General features: G+C 34.9%; 4 non-coding genes and 1 pseudogene across 4 annotated transcripts; all 5 read right to left on the reverse strand.

Annotated features, from left to right (window-relative positions):
- Window positions 1-2,731, reverse strand: LOC117185587 (uncharacterized; annotated as a pseudogene).
- A 415-nt stretch (window positions 2,732-3,146) lies between these two features.
- LOC117185583 (5.8S ribosomal RNA) lies at window positions 3,147-3,325 on the reverse strand. The gene has a single exon (XR_004471090.1). It is a non-coding gene; the product is annotated as a 5.8S ribosomal RNA (ribosomal RNA).
- Window positions 3,326-3,923: 598 nt separating this feature from the next.
- Window positions 3,924-5,917, reverse strand: LOC117185586 (small subunit ribosomal RNA). Its single transcript, XR_004471093.1, has one exon. It is a non-coding gene; the product is annotated as a small subunit ribosomal RNA (ribosomal RNA).
- A 9,382-nt stretch (window positions 5,918-15,299) lies between these two features.
- LOC117185584 (5.8S ribosomal RNA) lies at window positions 15,300-15,478 on the reverse strand. The gene has a single exon (XR_004471091.1). It is a non-coding gene; the product is annotated as a 5.8S ribosomal RNA (ribosomal RNA).
- Window positions 15,479-16,076: 598 nt separating this feature from the next.
- Window positions 16,077-18,071, reverse strand: LOC117185585 (small subunit ribosomal RNA). The gene has a single exon (XR_004471092.1). It is a non-coding gene; the product is annotated as a small subunit ribosomal RNA (ribosomal RNA).
- Window positions 18,072-20,156: the final 2,085 nt, after the last annotated feature.

A 20,156-nucleotide genomic window follows, 5' to 3' on the forward strand; every position in this document is an offset into this window, starting at 1 on the left:
TGGGGCGCTAGATAGTAGATAGGGACAGTAGGAATCTCGTTAATCCATTCATGCGCGTCACTAATTAGATGACGAGGCATTTGGCTACCTTAAGAGAGTCATAGTTACTCCCGCCGTTGACCCGCGCTTACTTGAATTTCTTCACTTTGACATTCAGAGCACTGGGCAGAAATCACATTGTGTCAACACCCGCTAGGGCCATCACAATGCTTTGTTTTAATTAGACAGTCGGATTCCCCAAGTCCGTGCCAGTTCTGAATTGATTGTTAATTGATAATCGTTATAATTAATAAGAACTAACTGGTTTAACCCAATTAGTATTCTTAAAATTTTAGCAAGAAAGTTCCACAATTGGCTACGTAACTAAACTATCCGGGGAACAAGTAACTACCATAAATGATAGAAACTCTATTTACCCCGAACGAGCACATAAACCATGTTATTGTTTCCCAATCAAGCCCGACTATCTCAATCTTCAGAGCCAATCCTTATCCCGAAGTTACGGATCTAATTTGCCGACTTCCCTTACCTACATTATTCTATCGACTAGAGACTCTTCACCTTGGAGACCAGCTGCGGATATTGGTACGGCCTGTTGAGAAGTTTGCGTGTCCCCACCATAAATTTTCAAGGTCCGAGGAGAAAATATCGACACAACAGTATATGTCATGCTCTTCTAGCCCATCTACCATCTCTCTGCGAAAGACTTCCATGGTAGTACGGCTATAAAACAGAAAAGAAAACTCTTCCGATATCTCTCGACGGCTTCTTTATGGTCGTTCCTGTTGCCAGGATGAGCACGAGGCCCATATTTAATAACAAACGGATACTCAACAGGTTACGGAATTGGAACCGTATTCCCTTTCGTTCAAAATTATTCAAGTATTTAAAATCATAAAAGATTTGACAATATTACTCACTGATTTTTTACTTGAAAATTTTCGGCTTTCGCCTTGAACTTAGGACCGACTAACTCGTGATCAACCACTGTTCACACGAAACCCTTCTCCACTTCAGTCCTCCAAGGTCTCATTCGATTATTTGCTACTACCACCAAGATCTGTGCCAATGGCAGCTCCATGAAGGCTTACGCCAAACACTTCTACGCATACCATGTGTACCTTCCTACTCACTACGTTTCAAAATTCTATCACAATGTAATATAAATCATCTACTTTAGCAGGTAATGTATAGGTATACAACTGTGAAGCGCCATCCATTTTAAGGGCTAGTTGCTTCGGCAGGTGAGTTGTTACACACTCCTTAGCGGATTTCGACTTCCATGATCACCGTCCTGCTGTTTTTAAGCAACCAACGCCTTTCATGGTTTCTGCATGAGTTGTTAATTTGGGCACCGTAACATTACGTTTGGTTCATCCCACAGCGCCAGTTCTGCTTACCAAAAGTGGCCACTGGGCACATTATCTCATAACCTTAAACTTCATATCAAGAAAGTTAAGGTTCTTACCCATTTAAGTTTTTGAGAATAGGTTAAGATCGTTTCGACCCCTAAGGCCTCTAATCATTCGCTTTACCAGATAAGATTATTTTATATAACATTAAAATGCACCAGCTATCCTGAGGGAACTTCGGAAGGAACCAGCTACTAGATGGTTCGATTGGTCTTTCGCCCCTATACTCAATTCTGACAATCGATTTGCACGTCAGAACTGTTTCGGTCTTCCATCAGGGTTCCCCTGACTTCAACCTGATCAAGTATAGTTCACCATCTTTCGGGTCACAGCATATATGCTCAAGGTACGTTCCAGTTAGAGGCATAAATAATATAAATATTATCATACATAACTATATAGAACGCCCCGGGATTGTGTTAATTATCTATAAATAGTTAAAAAACTAATCCCATTATTAGTCAAGTTAATTACGCTATTAGGTTTAGCTCCCAATAACTTGCACATAGGTTAGACTCCTTGGTCCGGGTTTCAAGACGGGTCCCGAAGGTATCCTGAATCTTTCGCATTGTTAATCATACAAATGCATATTAATAAACACAAAAATCAATGATAATTATGCCATTATATAATTTCGAAAAATTAACGCACTGTATTAATTTAATTTTATCAACACTTTATCAAATTAATGACATTATTCTATGTTAAATGCAAGCATAATAATTTGAATAAACTATAAGTCATATTTTATGATAAATTTGTTATATGCTAATAGATACAATGTCCTTATATGGAAAAAAATGCACACTATTATTATAATATTGTTAAATATTACAACTTTAATGATGAATTTTCCATAACGGATATTCAGGTTCATCGGGCTTAACCTCTAAGCAGTTTCACGTACTGTTTAACTCTCTATTCAGAAGTTCTTTTCAACTTTCCCTCACGGTACTTCGTTTACTATCGGTCTCATGGTTATATTTAGTTTTAGATGGAGTTTACCACCCACTTAGTGCTGCACTATCAAGCAACACGACTCTTTGGAAACATCATCTAGTAATCATTAACGTTTATACGGGCCTGGCACCCTCTATGGGTAAATGGCCTCATTTAGAAGGACTTAAATCGTTAATTTCTCATACTAGAATATTGACGCTCCATACACTGCATCTCACGTTTGCCATATAGACAAAGTGACTTAGTGCTGAACTGATTTCTTTTCGCTCGCCGCTACTAAGAAAATCCTGGTTAGTTTCTTTTCCTCCCCTAATTAATATGCTTAAATTCAGGGGGTAGTCCCATATGAGTTGAGGTTGTATATACGTATATTAAAAATTTATAATGATAATTACACTATATTATTATATATATAGAGCGTTCTCATAATGAAATCATTATAATATTCGTATTTTATAACGAATATCACGAAGAATATTAAATAGTTATATTTACACAAAATTTCCTTTCGAAACATTAATAAGAGGCAATTCTAGATGAAAAACTTTAATTATTTTTTTATGCTAGACATTCCTCAGTATTATTTGATTCAAAAAGGACAAAAAAATATATATTTTCGTCGTTCTTCTCACACAAATATATACAACAATGAGAGATAATGCGTTTCCATTTAATATCAATATTATGAATATATATATATATACATATCCAATAATATACAATATGCTTAAAAATTTCGTAAAATTTTTAAACAACTTATTTAGCATAGTCTTACAACCCTCAACCATATGTAGTCCAAGCAGCACTATAAAATTAATTAAAGTACCAAACAGCATGGACTGCGATATGCGTTCAAAATGTCGATGTTCATGTGTCCTGCAGTTCACACGATGACGCACAGTTTGCTGCGTTCTTCATCGACCCATGAGCCGAGTGATCCACCGCTTAGAGTGATTAAAATTTGTTTATTCATTTATTTGTCAGATATGTCTTTATTGAAAGAAATTAAAAATACACCATTTTACTGGCATATATCAATTCCTTCAATAAATTTTAATTTTATCCTAAAAGAATGTTGCGAAATGTCTTAGTTTTATATAAACGATATATTACCATATTGTTAAATAATATAATATGTATTTTGGCTTGTTTGATAATTATCAATTTATATAAAAGTATTAACCTGAAATCAGGTACAACATTGTACTTTTTAGGCTGTTGCATTAACCAATGTATGCCCATAGCTATGATGGACAATACATATTCGCAACGCGTGCATACTATGGTACATATGCACACAGATTTTATAAATCAATATTATTGTAATAATATCATCAATATGTATTATATATTAATTGCTACACACATAGAACACAATGTTATATGTATAGCTACTACTAAATGAGTATATTGGCAATATAATTAATTAATATAAACATATAATATATACAACTGAATATATTTTTTTTTACAATTATGATTTTATAAAACATATTTTGTTTGGTAAATTGGCAATATATATATATTTTTGTTAACGGTAGAAACATACAATAATGATCCTTCCGCAGGTTCACCTACGGAAACCTTGTTACGACTTTTACTTCCTCTAAATAATCAAGTTCGGTCAACTTTTGCGAAACAACCGTAACACGCAAGGCGTCACAGTGATCACGTCCGGAGACCTCACTAAATAATTCAATCGGTAGTAGCGACGGGCGGTGTGTACAAAGGGCAGGGACGTAATCAATGCGAGTTAATGACTCACACTTACTGGAATTCCAAGTTCATGTGAACAGTTTCAGTTCACAATCCCAAGCATGAAAGTGGTTCAGCGGTTTACCCGGACCTCTCGGTCTAGGAAATACACGTTGATACTTTCATTGTAGCGCGCGTGCAGCCCAGGACATCTAAGGGCATCACAGACCTGTTATTGCTCAATCTCATTATTGCTAGACGCAATTTGTCCATTTAAGAAGCTAGTGTCCTTATAATGGGACAAACCAACAGGTACGGCTCCACTTATATAAACACATTCAAACACAATAAACATTTTACTGCCACCATGAATGAAGGCTATATAAGCTTCAACACCATAATCCTGAAGATATCTATTTAATATATTTGAGTCTCGTTCGTTATCGGAATTAACCAGACAAATCACTCCACGAACTAAGAACGGCCATGCACCACCACCCATAGATTCGAGAAAGAGCTATCAATCTGTCTTACACACTTATGTTCGGACCTGGTAAGTTTTCCCGTGTTGAGTCAAATTAAGCCGCAGGCTCCACTCCTGGTGGTGCCCTTCCGTCAATTCCTTTAAGTTTCAGCTTTGCAACCATACTTCCCCCGGAGCCCAAAAGCTTTGGTTTCCCGGGAAGCGACTGAGAGAGCCATAAAAGTAGCTACACCCAATTGCTAGCTGGCATCGTTTATGGTTAGAACTAGGGCGGTATCTGATCGCCTTCGAACCTCTAACTTTCGTTCTTGATTAATGAAAACATCTTTGGCAAATGCTTTCGCTTAAGTTAGTCTTACGACGGTCCAAGAATTTCACCTCTCGCGTCGTAATACTAATGCCCCCAAACTGCTTCTATTAATCATTACCTCTTGATCTGAAAACCAATGAAAGCAGAACAGAGGTCTTATTTCATTATCCCATGCACAGAATATTCAGGCATTTGAAGCCTGCTTTAAGCACTCTAATTTGTTCAAAGTAATTGTACCGGCCCACAATAACACTCGATGAAGAGCACTAATGCAGGTTTTTAAATAGGAGGAATATATAAAAAAATACAAGTACTTAATTATATATAAGAACTCCACCGGTAATACGCTTACATACATAAAGGTATAGTACTAACCACAATTGTAAGTTGTACTACCCGTATGAAGCACAAGTTCAACTACGAACGTTTTAACCGCAACAACTTTAATATACGCTATTGGAGCTGGAATTACCGCGGCTGCTGGCACCAGACTTGCCCTCCAATTGGTCCTTGTTAAAGGATTTAAAGTGTACTCATTCCAATTACAGGGCCTCGGATATGAGTCCTGTATTGTTATTTTTCGTCACTACCTCCCCGAGCTGGGAGTGGGTAATTTACGCGCCTGCTGCCTTCCTTAGATGTGGTAGCCGTTTCTCAGGCTCCCTCTCCGGAATCGAACCCTGATTCCCCGTTACCCGTTGCAACCATGGTAGTCCTAGATACTACCATCAAAAGTTGATAGGGCAGACATTTGAAAGATCTGTCGTCGGTACAAGACCATACGATCTGCATGTTATCTAGAGTTCAACCAATGTAACGATCTTGCGATCGCTTGGTTTTAGCCTAATAAAAGCACACGTCCCATAAGGTCCGTGTTTTAATTGCATGTATTAGCTCTAGAATTACCACAGTTATCCAAGTAACTGTTAACGATCTAAGGAACCATAACTGATATAATGAGCCTTTTGCGGTTTCACTTTTAATTCGTGTGTACTTAGACATGCATGGCTTAATCTTTGAGACAAGCATATAACTACTGGCAGGATCAACCAGAATAATGTTTTCGTTTCGTGCGCATACGCTCACATATGTAAATATTTGACAACTCAATAATACTTTTGAATAAAAAAAAAAAATAAATAAATATTTTTTATCAACAGTTTATGAGAATTTGTTAAACGATTGTGGCCATTTTATATAGCATTCACATTCGCCATTTTTCTCTATATAAATATATATATTTTATTATATACATTTTTTTTTCGTTCAAAAATATCTTTTTATTTGCACTTAATATATTATCACACGTATATAGGCTTAAACCAATATTAATTGTGTTTAAACTATGTATTTTGACAACAAATTTAAAATTTATCCAATTTCGTATGCGTTTTTTGTGATATACATTAAATAAAACCAAACACATGAGTTCATGTGGAATGGAATTTATATATTTTGGCAATATTTGAATTTGCATATAAATCGCTTTGATTATATGCTGGTACATTGTTGAAATGGCACTCATACAATATTTAATCATATAAGACCATTTCCAAAAATTCACGATAATAATTCGAAACAGAAATGATATATACTAAATAGTATATATCTTGGTTAGTTTCACTATATTATCTTTATTAAGATCAATTTGAAAACAAATATCTCCTATTAAACACTACTTTGAGTATAATGACAACATATAATAATATTATATACAATACTGTACCAAATATTGTATACAATACCGATGGACATCAACTGTCCATCATGTATAGGTTTTCTGCCACGCTTTCCGCAAATCGGGTATTTTTGCTTTAGAGTGCCTCTTAACAATAGTTTCTTTTCGTATTTTAATAAAAAATACAATACTATCACTTCAAAATTATTCATATATATTAAGAAATATATATATATTCATATAAAATACACAGACATTGTCGGCTAAGTATATTCCCCATATCATATGAAATAAATTAATAATTTTTCATTATAAAATTTTCATATGAAATATACCATGCACGAGACTACCACTCCCTATATAGGTTTTCTGCCACGCTTTCCGCAAATCGGGTATTTTTACTTGAGAGTGCCTCTTAACAATAGTTTCTTTTCGTATTTTAATAAAAAATACAATACTATCACTTCAAAATTATTCATATATATTAAGAAATATATATATATTCATATAAAATACACAGACATTGCCGGCTAAGTATATTCCCCATATCATATGAAATAAATTAATAATTTTTCATTATAAAATTTTCATATGAAATATACCATGCACGAGACTACCACTCCCTATATAGGTTTTCTGCCACGCTTTCCGCAAATCGGGTATTTTTACTTGAGAGTGCCTCTTAACAATAGTTTCTTTTCGTATTTTAATAAAAAATACAATACTATCACTTCAAAATTATTCATATATATTAAGAAATATATATATATTCATATAAAATACACAGACATTGCCGGCTAAGTATATTCCCCATATCATATGAAATAAATTAATAATTTTTCATTATAAAATTTTCATATGAAATATACCATGCACGAGACTACCACTCCCTATATAGGTTTTCTGCCACGCTTTCCGCAAATCGGGTATTTTTACTTGAGAGTACCTTTTAAAAATAGTTTCTTTTCGTATTTTAATACAAAATACTATACTATCACTTCAAAATTATTCATATATATTAAGAAAAATATATATACGCATATAAAATAAACAGACATTGCCGACTTAGTATGTTCCCCATATCATATGAAATTAAATTAATTATTTTTATTACATTCATCATTCATTTACATGAAAAATATCATATCAGCTGGTATCTTTGCTTTAATTTCACATATACACGTAATATATCTATTTATATTAAATACATTTTTATATTTTCTATATTTATAATCGCATTATGATTATGTTATAATGTTATATTATATATGAGAAACATTCCCATATCCATATCCATATCCATATCCATATCCATATAAAACCTAATATTGATATTTTATAGCACACCTCGGCGTTATTTGTTATTTTTATTCATTATAACACAATGTCAAAAATATACATATATTTTTGTAAATATGTATATAAAATATATCATTATATTTTCTCTATTCAAAATCAAATCATGCTCATGTTATAATTTTAAGGATATGGTGAATGTTTCCCCATATCCATAATATTGTCATTTTATATACAAAACTATTTAATTCTTGCATTTATATCACATATCATTGAATTCCAATATTAGAAATACTGCCAAGTTCCACAAACGACCACTCCAAATATACATATATTTGTACATATGTATATAAAATATATCTTTATATTTTCTGTATTCATAATCAAATCATGCTCATGTTATAATTTTTAGGATATGGGAAACATTTCACATACCCAATAATATTATCACATTTATATACCAAACTATTTAATTCTTGCATTCATATCACATATCATTAAATTCCAATATTAGAAATACTTCCAAGTTCCACAAACGACCACTCCAAATATACATATATTTGTACATATGTATATAAAATATATCTTTATATTTTCTGTATTCATAATCAAATCATGCTCATGTTATAATTTTTAGGATATGGGAAACATTTCACATACCCAATAATATTATCACATTTTATATACCAAACTATTTAATTCTTGCATTCATATCACATATCATTAAATTCCAATATTAGAAATACTTCCAAGTTCCACAAACGACCACTCCAAATATACATATATTTGTACATATGTATATAAAATATATCTTTATATTTTCTGTATTCATAATCAAATCATGCTCATGTTATAATTTTTAGGATATGGGAAACATTTCACATACCCAATAATATTATCACATTTTATATACCAAACTATTTAATTCTTGCATTCATATCACATATCATTAAATTCCAATATTAGAAATACTTCCAAGTTCCATATACGATCACTCCATGCTTTTTGCATTCATATTATTTCATATATACATTCACATTTGCACATATGCATATACACTATGTTTCGTGTGTTCACATAATAAAATTTTTATAAGTATCATTTCATATGTAATTAAGTATAACAAACTTATAATATAACATTATATTCATATTCAAGCCAACGTAATTTATATAGGATAAATAATTTATCCATATTTATATAAAATATATTCTTTTTAATATATATCTATATATAAATATATATTACCATTTATAGGTATATATTCATATAAATATATAAAAATAATTTTCATATATAAAGAATAAATTTATATATATCGAATCATCAAGCAAAGGATAAGCTTCAGTGGATCGCAGTATGGCAGCTGCTCAACCACTTACAACACCTTGCCTGTTACAAAAGTCGTTTACAATTGATTCTAGGCTTTGTCATTGTATTAAATAATGTTTTTATATGCAACTAGCGCGGCATCAGGTGATCGATGATCCTCCCAATTTACTATGTTACAAATTACATTGGCATCACATCCATTGTCGTTTATAAAATAAATTATAAACTTTTAATGGTTTAGAAGCCATACAATGCAAATTGCCCCTTATTTATCATTGCAGTCCAGCACGGATACGACCTTAGAGGCGTTCAGGCATAATCCAACGGACGTAGCGTCATACCACTGTTCGCTCGAACAAGTATTGTGCCATTGGTCCGTACCTGCGGTTCCTCTCGTACTACGCAGGAATGCTGTCGCAACAACGTTTTGTCATTAGTAGGGTAAAACTAACCTGTCTCACGACGGTCTAAACCCAGCTCACGTTCCCTTGCATGGGTGAACAATCCAACGCTTGGTGAATTTTGCTTCACAATGATAGGAAGAGCCGACATCGAAGGATCAAAAAGCGACGTCGCTATGAACGCTTGGCCGCCACAAGCCAGTTATCCCTATGGTAACTTTTCTGACACCTCTTGTTAAAAACTCTTTAAACCAAAAGGATCGATAGGCCGAGCTTTTGCTGTCCCTGTGTGTACTGAACACCGAGATCAAGTCAGCATTTGCCCTTTTGCTCTATGTGTGGTTTCTGTCCGCACTGAGCTGGCCTTGGGACACCTCCGTTATTATTTGAGAGATGTACCGCCCCAGTCAAACTCCCTACCTGGCAATGTCCTTGAATTGGATCATACCTGAGTAATTGGAGTTATACCAAATTTTCAAATTGAAAATACATAAATGCATTTTCTCATTAAAGAATTTGTTTGCGATTATATAACAAACTCGTGATACTTTGATCAAGAAGCTTGCATCAAAACCCAATACCATAAGATATAATAAATATATCCGTATAATGGCTAGGAAATGATACACGTTCCATTTAATCAAGTAAGTAAGGAAACAATAAGAGTAGTGGTATTTCATTGTCGATACCAAACCGAAATCTAATATCTCCCACTTATGCTACACCTCTTATGTCTCCTTACACTGCCAGATTAGAGTCAAGCTCAAAAGGGTCTTCTTTCCCCGCTAATTATTCCAAGCCCGTTCCCTTGGCTGTGGTTTCGCTAGATAGTAGATAGGGACAGTAGGAATCTCGTTAATCCATTCATGCGCGTCACTAATTAGATGACGAGGCATTTGGCTATTTTTTTTTTTTTTTGATCGCTGAGGAAGGAAAATCTTCAAAGATACTAGTGGAGGCCAAACCCCACTAGCATGCACGATTCATGATTACGAAGTAATCACGCATACGTACTAAAAACCCACCTCAAGTTTTACAACCACGATGTTTATACCTAATTTCACATTATGCCTAGGTAGCAAGCGTCTTCTCTCCAACATAGTGTATAGGCTAAGTCCAATCTCGAGTGTAACCTGCGAGATACATGAACTGTCTGAAGCAATATAGTCCGCCTGTTACCACTCTGGCGCTAATGACATTGCTGTCACCGGATGAGATGAGACCCTTTGCTATCAATCTTCTAACGGATTGATTGCTCCAGATCCCACGCCAGTTTAACGTCGCGGATAGGACTTCGACGTTGCCCGACACTCCGAATTCTCTCCGCAGTGCAGATATAACTTCCGGTCTTTTATATTTCTCAACTTTGCGATGGTGCACATCGTCGAGAAACAGTCCATCCGTTATAATCTGCGCATCAATCACGCAAGCGTGATTGTCACGGATACACACCAGGTCTGGTTTACTTACCGAGGTTTCCAGCTGCAAACTTGGTTCGACGTGTACTGTGTGGCCCTTCTCCTCAAGAATCCTCTTAAGGTTATTGACTACACAGTTATGTCTTGCTACCCGCCTCCCATGCGTACGGTAACAATTCTGCAGGATGTGGTTTGTTGTTTCGGGAGCATCACAACCTGCACGACATTGCCGTTCCAATTCATTTCTGCCCCTCGTGGTACGAGACCTCGATGGTAGGGCATTTATTCGCAGCTTGATACCGTTTCGGTAATCTTGACCTGTTAGCAAACGCGTGGGCTGACACACCCAGCCGTGTTGGGGACGAAAAAGTCCCGCTTCACGTAAGCCGCGACCATCAACAGACATATACAACCTGTTCGCCCAATACGTTTCGATCTCCGAACGCGATGTCAACTCATTCAGTCCAGCCAGAGTTCTACCCCGGGCCTTATTCAATTCGTCGGTAAGAAATGAGCTGGCCGCCTCGGATTGCGCGAGGTGGGCCCACTTAATATTGCTCAATCTTTTCATACGTAGCATTGGCGCTACCCAACGAACTGAAGGGATTCCGAGGCCCCCATAAATATGAGGAGCATGGAAGAATGCAGTTGACACGTCCAGAGGAAGCCCTAACCACTTCCTTACGGTCGAACGTACCAGTATGTCACACTTCCTCAGAACACCTATCATCACACTACCTAGGGTCAGCTTATGGTAAAGTTGTGGGATAAGAACTGTTCTGAGTGCGAACAATTTCTGTTGTGGTTTTAGGGGGGACCTTGTCAGCCTCAACAGCTTCGGACCTAGGTCGTCGGCTGGACTGTACCTGGTCCTCCCTTGTGCAGTGAATGTTATGCCTAAATACTTCCACTCGTCTGTGCGCTTCAATGCAGGACACGAGCGCGAACCGATACGGAAGGTCTCTGGGATGACCACAGTACACTTCTGTTTCGGTTGCCCCTTTATTCCAACTGTAAAACATTTATCTGAGTTAAGGGTAAGCCCGACTGAAGATAGAAAATCGACAGTCGTGTCTAGCATTGTTTGAAGGCCTAAACGAGTTTCCGCAAATAAGACAATATCATCTGCGAACGCGGCCGCGTTTGTTGTGTGATCACCGATTGTGGCACCAATCTCATTGGGGTAGGACCTAAGCAACTGATCGATGATCAAGTTGAATATTATGGGAGATAGCGGGTCACCCTGTCACCCCTTAAGAGAGTCATAGTTACTCCCGCCGTTGACCCGCGCTTACTTGAATTTCTTCACTTTGACATTCAGAGCACTGGGCAGAAATCACATTGTGTCAACACCCGCTAGGGCCATCACAATGCTTTGTTTTAATTAGACAGTCGGATTCCCCAAGTCCGTGCCAGTTCTGAATTGATTGTTAATTGATAATCGTTATAATTAATAAGAACTAACTGGTTTAACCCAATTAGTATTCTTAAAAATTTTAGCAAGAAAGTTCCACAATTGGCTACGTAACTAAACTATCCGGGGAACAAGTAACTACCATAAATGATAGAAACTCTATTTACCCAGAACGAGCACATAAACCATGTTATTGTTTCCCAATCAAGCCCGACTATCTCAATCTTCAGAGCCAATCCTTATCCCGAAGTTACGGATCTAATTTGCCGACTTCCCTTACCTACATTATTCTATCGACTAGAGACTCTTCACCTTGGAGACCAGCTGCGGATATTGGTACGGCCTGTTGAGAAGTTTGCGTGTCCCCACCATAAATTTTCAAGGTCCGAGGAGAAAATATCGACACAACAGTATATGTCATGCTCTTCTAGCCCATCTACCATATCTCTCTGCGAAAGACTTCCATGGTAGTACGGCTATAAAACAGAAAAGAAAACTCTTCCGATATCTCTCGACGGCTTCTTTATGGTCGTTCCTGTTGCCAGGATGAGCACGAGGCCCATATTTAATAACAAACGGATACTCAACAGGTTACGGAATTGGAACCGTATTCCCTTTCGTTCAAAATTATTCAAGTATTTAAAAATCATAAAAGATTTGACAATATTACTCACTGATTTTTTACTTGAAAATTTTCGGCTTTCGCCTTGAACTTAGGACCGACTAACTCGTGATCAACCACTGTTCACACGAAACCCTTCTCCACTTCAGTCCTCCAAGGTCTCATTCGATTATTTGCTACTACCACCAAGATCTGTGCCAATGGCAGCTCCATGAAGGCTTACGCCAAACACTTCTACGCATACCATTGTACCTTCCTACTCACTAAAGTTTCAAAATTTATATCACAAGTAATATAAATCATCTACTTTAGCGGTAATGTATAGGTATACAACTTAAGCGCCATCCATTTTAAGGGCTAGTTGCTTCGGCAGGTGAGTTGTTACACACTCCTTAGCGGATTTCGACTTCCATGATCACCGTCCTGCTGTTTTAAGCAACCAACGCCTTTCATGGTTTCTGCATGAGTTGTTAATTTGGGCACCGTAACATTACGTTTGGTTCATCCCACAGCGCCAGTTCTGCTTACCAAAAGTGGCCCACTGGGCACATTATATCATAACCTTAAACTTCATATCAAGAAAGTTAAGGTTCTTACCCATTTAAAGTTTGAGAATAGGTTAAGATCGTTTCGACCCTAAGGCCTCTAATCATTCGCTTTACCAGATAAGATTATTTTATATAACATTAAAATGCACCAGCTATCCTGAGGGAAACTTCGGAAGGAACCAGCTACTAGATGGTTCGATTGGTCTTTCGCCCCTATACTCAATTCTGACAATCGATTTGCACGTCAGAACTGTTTCGGTCTTCCATCAGGGTTTCCCCTGACTTCAACCTGATCAAGTATAGTTCACCATCTTTCGGGTCACAGCATATATGCTCAAGGTACGTTCCAGTTAGAGGCATAAATAATATAAATATTATCATACATAACTATATAGAACGCCCCGGGATTGTGTTAATTATCTATAAATAGTTAAAAAACTAATCCCATTATTAGTCAAGTTAATTACGCTATTAGGTTTATCTCCCAATAACTTGCACATATGTTAGACTCCTTGGTCCGTGTTTCAAGACGGGTCCCGAAGGTATCCTGAATCTTTCGCATTGTTAATCATACAAATGCATATAATAAACACAAAAATCAATGATAATTATGCCATTATATAATTTCGAAAAATTAACGCACTGTATTAATTTTAATTTATCAACACTTTATCAAATTAATGACATTTATTCTATGTTAAAATGCAAGCATAATAATTTGAATAAACTATAAGTCATATTTTATGATAAATTTGTTATATGCTAATAGATTACAATGTCCTTATATGGAAAAAATGCACACTATTATTATAATATTGTTAAAATATTACAACTTTAATGATGAATTTTCCATAACGGATATTCAGGTTCATCGGGCTTAACCTCTAAGCAGTTTCACGTACTGTTTAACTCTCTATTCAGAGTTCTTTTCAACTTTCCCTCACGGTACTTGTTTACTATCGGTCTCATGGTTATATTTAGTTTTAGATGGAGTTTACCACCCACTTAGTGCTGCACTATCAAGCAACACGACTCTTTGGAAACATCATCTAGTAATCATTAACGTTATACGGGCCTGGCACCCTCTATGGGTAAATGGCCTCATTTAAGAAGGACTTAAATCGTTAATTTCTCATACTAGAATATTGACGCTCCATACACTGCATCTCACGTTTGCCATATAGACAAAGTGACTTAGTGCTGAACTGATTTCTTTTCGCTCGCCGCTACTAAGAAAATCCTGGTTAGTTTCTTTTCCTCCCCTAATTAATATGCTTAAATTCAGGGGGTAGTCCCATATGAGTTGAGGTTGTATATACGTATATTAAAATTTATAATGATAATTACACTATATTATTATATATATAGAGCGTTCTCATAATGAAATCATTATAATATTCGTATTTTATAACGAATATCACGAAGAATATTAAATATTTATATTTACAACAAAATTTCCTTTCGAAACATTAATAAGAGGCAATTCTAGATGAAAAAACTTTAATTATTTTTTTATGCTAGACATTCCTCAGTATTATTTGATTCAAAAAGGACAAAAAAATATATATTTTTCTTCGTTCTTCTCACACAAATATATACAACAATGAGAGATAATGCGTTTCCATTTAATATCAATATTATGAATATATATATATATACATATCCAATAATATACAATATGCTTAAAAATTTCGTAAAATTTTTAAACAACTTATTTAGCATAGTCTTACAACCCTCAACCATATGTAGTCCAAGCAGCACTATAAAATTAATTAAAGTACCAAACAGCATGGACTGCGATATGCGTTCAAAATGTCGATGTTCATGTGTCCTGCAGTTCACACGATGACGCACAGTTTGCTGCGTTCTTCATCGACCCATGAGCCGAGTGATCCACCGCTTAGAGTGATTAAAATTTGTTTATTCATTTATTTGTCAGATATGTCTTTATTGAAAGAAATTAAAAATACACCATTTTACTGGCATATATCAATTCCTTCAATAAATTTTAATTTTATCCTAAAAGAATGTTGCGAAATGTCTTAGTTTTATATAAACGATATATTACCATATTGTTAAATAATATAATATGTATTTTGGCTTGTTTGATAATTATCAATTTATATAAAAGTATTAACCTGAAATCAGGTACAACATTGTACTTTTTAGGCTGTTGCATTAACCAATGTATGCCCATAGCTATGATGGACAATACATATTCGCAACGCGTGCATACTATGGTACATATGCACACAGATTTTATAAATCAATATTATTGTAATAATATCATCAATATGTATTTATATATTAATTGCTACACACATAGAACACAATGTTATATGTATAGCTACTACTAAATGAGTATATTGGCAATATAATTAATTAATATAAACATATAATATACAACTGAATATATTTTATTTTACAATTATGATTTTATAAAAACATATTTTGTTTGGTAAATTGGCAATATATATATATTTTTGTTAACGGTAGAAACATACAATAATGATCCTTCCGCAGGTTCACCTACGGAAACCTTGTTACGACTTTTACTTCCTCTAAATAATCAAGTTCGGTCAACTTTTGCGAAACAACCGTAACACGCAAGGCGTCACAGTGATCACGTCCGGAGACCTCACTAAATAATTCAATCGGTAGTAGCGACGGGCGGTGTGTACAAAGGGCAGGGACGTAATCAATGCGAGTTAATGACTCACACTTACTGGGAATTCCAAGTTCATGTGAACAGTTTCAGTTCACAATCCCAAGCATGAAAGTGGTTCAGCGGTTTACCCGGACCTCTCGGTCTAGGAAATACACGTTGATACTTTCATTGTAGCGCGCGTGCAGCCCAGGACATCTAAGGGCATCACAGACCTGTTATTGCTCAATCTCATTATTGCTAGACGCAATTTGTCCATTTAAGAAGCTAGTGTCCTTATAATGGGACAAACCAACAGGTACGGCTCCACTTATATAAACACATTCAAACACAATAAACATTTTACTGCCACCATGAATGAAGGCTATATAAGCTTCAACACCATAATCCTGAAGATATCTATTTAATATATTTGAGTCTCGTTCGTTATCGGAATTAACCAGACAAATCACTCCACGAACTAAGAACGGCCATGCACCACCACCCATAGATTCGAGAAAGAGCTATCAATCTGTCTTACACACTTATGTTCGGACCTGGTAAGTTTTCCCGTGTTGAGTCAAATTAAGCCGCAGGCTCCACTCCTGGTGGTGCCCTTCCGTCAATTCCTTTAAGTTTCAGCTTTGCAACCATACTTCCCCCGGAGCCCAAAAGCTTTGGTTTCCCGGGAAGCGACTGAGAGAGCCATAAAAGTAGCTACACCCAATTGCTAGCTGGCATCGTTTATGGTTAGAACTAGGGCGGTATCTGATCGCCTTCGAACCTCTAACTTTCGTTCTTGATTAATGAAAACATCTTTGGCAAATGCTTTCGCTTAAGTTAGTCTTACGACGGTCCAAGAATTTCACCTCTCGCGTCGTAATACTAATGCCCCCAAACTGCTTCTATTAATCATTACCTCTTGATCTGAAAACCAATGAAAGCAGAACAGAGGTCTTATTTCATTATCCCATGCACAGAATATTCAGGCATTTGAAGCCTGCTTTAAGCACTCTAATTTGTTCAAAGTAATTGTACCGGCCCACAATAACACTCGATGAAGAGCACTAATGCAGGTTTTTAAATAGGAGGAATATATAAAAAAATACAAGTACTTAATTATATATAAGAACTCCACCGGTAATACGCTTACATACATAAAGGTATAGTACTAACCACAATTGTAAGTTGTACTACCCGTATGAAGCACAAGTTCAACTACGAACGTTTTAACCGCAACAACTTTAATATACGCTATTGGAGCTGGAATTACCGCGGCTGCTGGCACCAGACTTGCCCTCCAATTGGTCCTTGTTAAAGGATTTAAAGTGTACTCATTCCAATTACAGGGCCTCGGATATGAGTCCTGTATTGTTATTTTTCGTCACTACCTCCCCGAGCTGGGAGTGGGTAATTTACGCGCCTGCTGCCTTCCTTAGATGTGGTAGCCGTTTCTCAGGCTCCCTCTCCGGAATCGAACCCTGATTCCCCGTTACCCGTTGCAACCATGGTAGTCCTAGATACTACCATCAAAAGTTGATAGGGCAGACATTTGAAAGATCTGTCGTCGGTACAAGACCATACGATCTGCATGTTATCTAGAGTTCAACCAATGTAACGATCTTGCGATCGCTTGGTTTTAGCCTAATAAAAGCACACGTCCCATAAGGTCCGTGTTTTAATTGCATGTATTAGCTCTAGAATTACCACAGTTATCCAAGTAACTGTTAACGATCTAAGGAACCATAACTGATATAATGAGCCTTTTGCGGTTTCACTTTTAATTCGTGTGTACTTAGACATGCATGGCTTAATCTTTGAGACAAGCATATAACTACTGGCAGGATCAACCAGAATAATGTTTTCGTTTCGTGCGCATACGCTCACATATGTAAATATTTGACAACTCAATAATACTTTTGAATAAAAAAAAAAAATAAATAAATATTTTTTATCAACAGTTTATGAGAATTTGTTAAACGATTGTGGCCATTTTTATATAGCATTCACATTCGCCATTTTTCTCTATATAAATATATATATTTTATTATATACATTTTTTTTTCGTTCAAAAATATCTTTTTATTTGCACTTAATATATTATCACACGTATATAGGCTTAAACCAATATTAATTGTGTTTAAACTATGTATTTTGACAACAAATTTAAAATTTATCCAATTTCGTATGCGTTTTTTGTGATATACATTAAATAAAACCAAACCATGAGTTCATGTGGAATGGAATTTATATATTTTGGCAATATTTGAATTTGCATATAAATCGCTTTGATTATATGCTGGTACATTGTTGAAATGGCACTCATACAATATTTAATCATATAAGACCATTTCCAAAAATTCACGATAATAATTCGAAACAGAAATGATATATACTAAATAGTATATATCTTGGTTAGTTTCACTATATTATCTTTATTAAGATCAATTTGAAAACAAATATCTCCTATTAAACACTACTTTGAGTATAATGACAACATATAATAATATTATATACAATACTGTACCAAATATTGTATACAATACCGATGGACATCAACTGTCCATCATGTATAGGTTTTCTGCCACGCTTTCCGCAAATCGGGTATTTTTGCTTTAGAGTGCCTCTTAACAATAGTTTCTTTTCGTATTTTAATAAAAAATACAATACTATCACTTCAAAATTATTCATATATATTAAGAAATATATATATATTCATATAAAATACACAGACATTGTCGGCTAAGTATATTCCCCATATCATATGAAATAAATTAATAATTTTTCATTATAAAATTTTCATATGAAATATACCATGCACGAGACTACCACTCCCTATATAGGTTTTCTGCCACGCTTTCCGCAAATCGGGTATTTTTACTTGAGAGTGCCTCTTAACAATAGTTTCTTTTCGTATTTTAATAAAAAATACAATACTATCACTTCAAAATTATTCATATATATTAAGAAATATATATATTCATATAAAATACACAGACATTGCCGGCTAAGTATATTCCCCATATCATATGAAATAAATTAATAATTTTTCATTATAAAATTTTCATATGAAATATACCATGCACGAGACTACCACTCCCTATATAGGTTTTCTGCCACGCTTTCCGCAAATCGGGTATTTTTACTTGAGAGTACCTTTTAAAAATAGTTTCTTTTCGTATTTTAATACAAAATACTATACTATCACTTCAAAATTATTCATATATATTAAGAAAAATATATATACGCATATAAAATAACAGACATTGCCGACTTAGTATGTTCCCCATATCATATGAAATTAAATTAATTATTTTTATTACATTCATCATTCATTTACATGAAAAATATCATATCAGCTGGTATCTTTGCTTTAATTTCACATATACACGTAATATATCTATTTATATTAAATACATTTTTATATTTTCTATATTTATAATCGCATTATGATTATGTTATAATGTTATATTATATATGAGAAACATTCCCATATCCATATCCATATCCATATCCATATCCATATAAAACCTAATATTGATATTTTATAGCACACCTCGGCGTTATTTGTTATTTTTATTCATTATAACACAATGTCAAAAATATACATATATTTTTGTAAATATGTATATAAAATATATCATTATATTTTCTCTATTCAAAATCAAATCATGCTCATGTTATAATTTTAAGGATATGGTGAATGTTTCCCCATATCCATAATATTGTCATTTTATATACAAAACTATTTAATTCTTGCATTTATATCACATATCATTGAATTCCAATATTAGAAATACTGCCAAGTTCCACAAACGACCACTCCAAATATACATATATTTGTACATATGTATATAAAATATATCTTTATATTTTCTGTATTCATAATCAAATCATGCTCATGTTATAATTTTTAGGATATGGGAAACATTTCACATACCC

This window comes from Drosophila pseudoobscura, unplaced genomic scaffold (assembly GCF_009870125.1).
Source record: "Drosophila pseudoobscura strain MV-25-SWS-2005 unplaced genomic scaffold, UCI_Dpse_MV25 Unplacedtig00000865, whole genome shotgun sequence".
Classification (NCBI taxonomy): Eukaryota; Metazoa; Arthropoda; class Insecta; order Diptera; family Drosophilidae; genus Drosophila; species Drosophila pseudoobscura.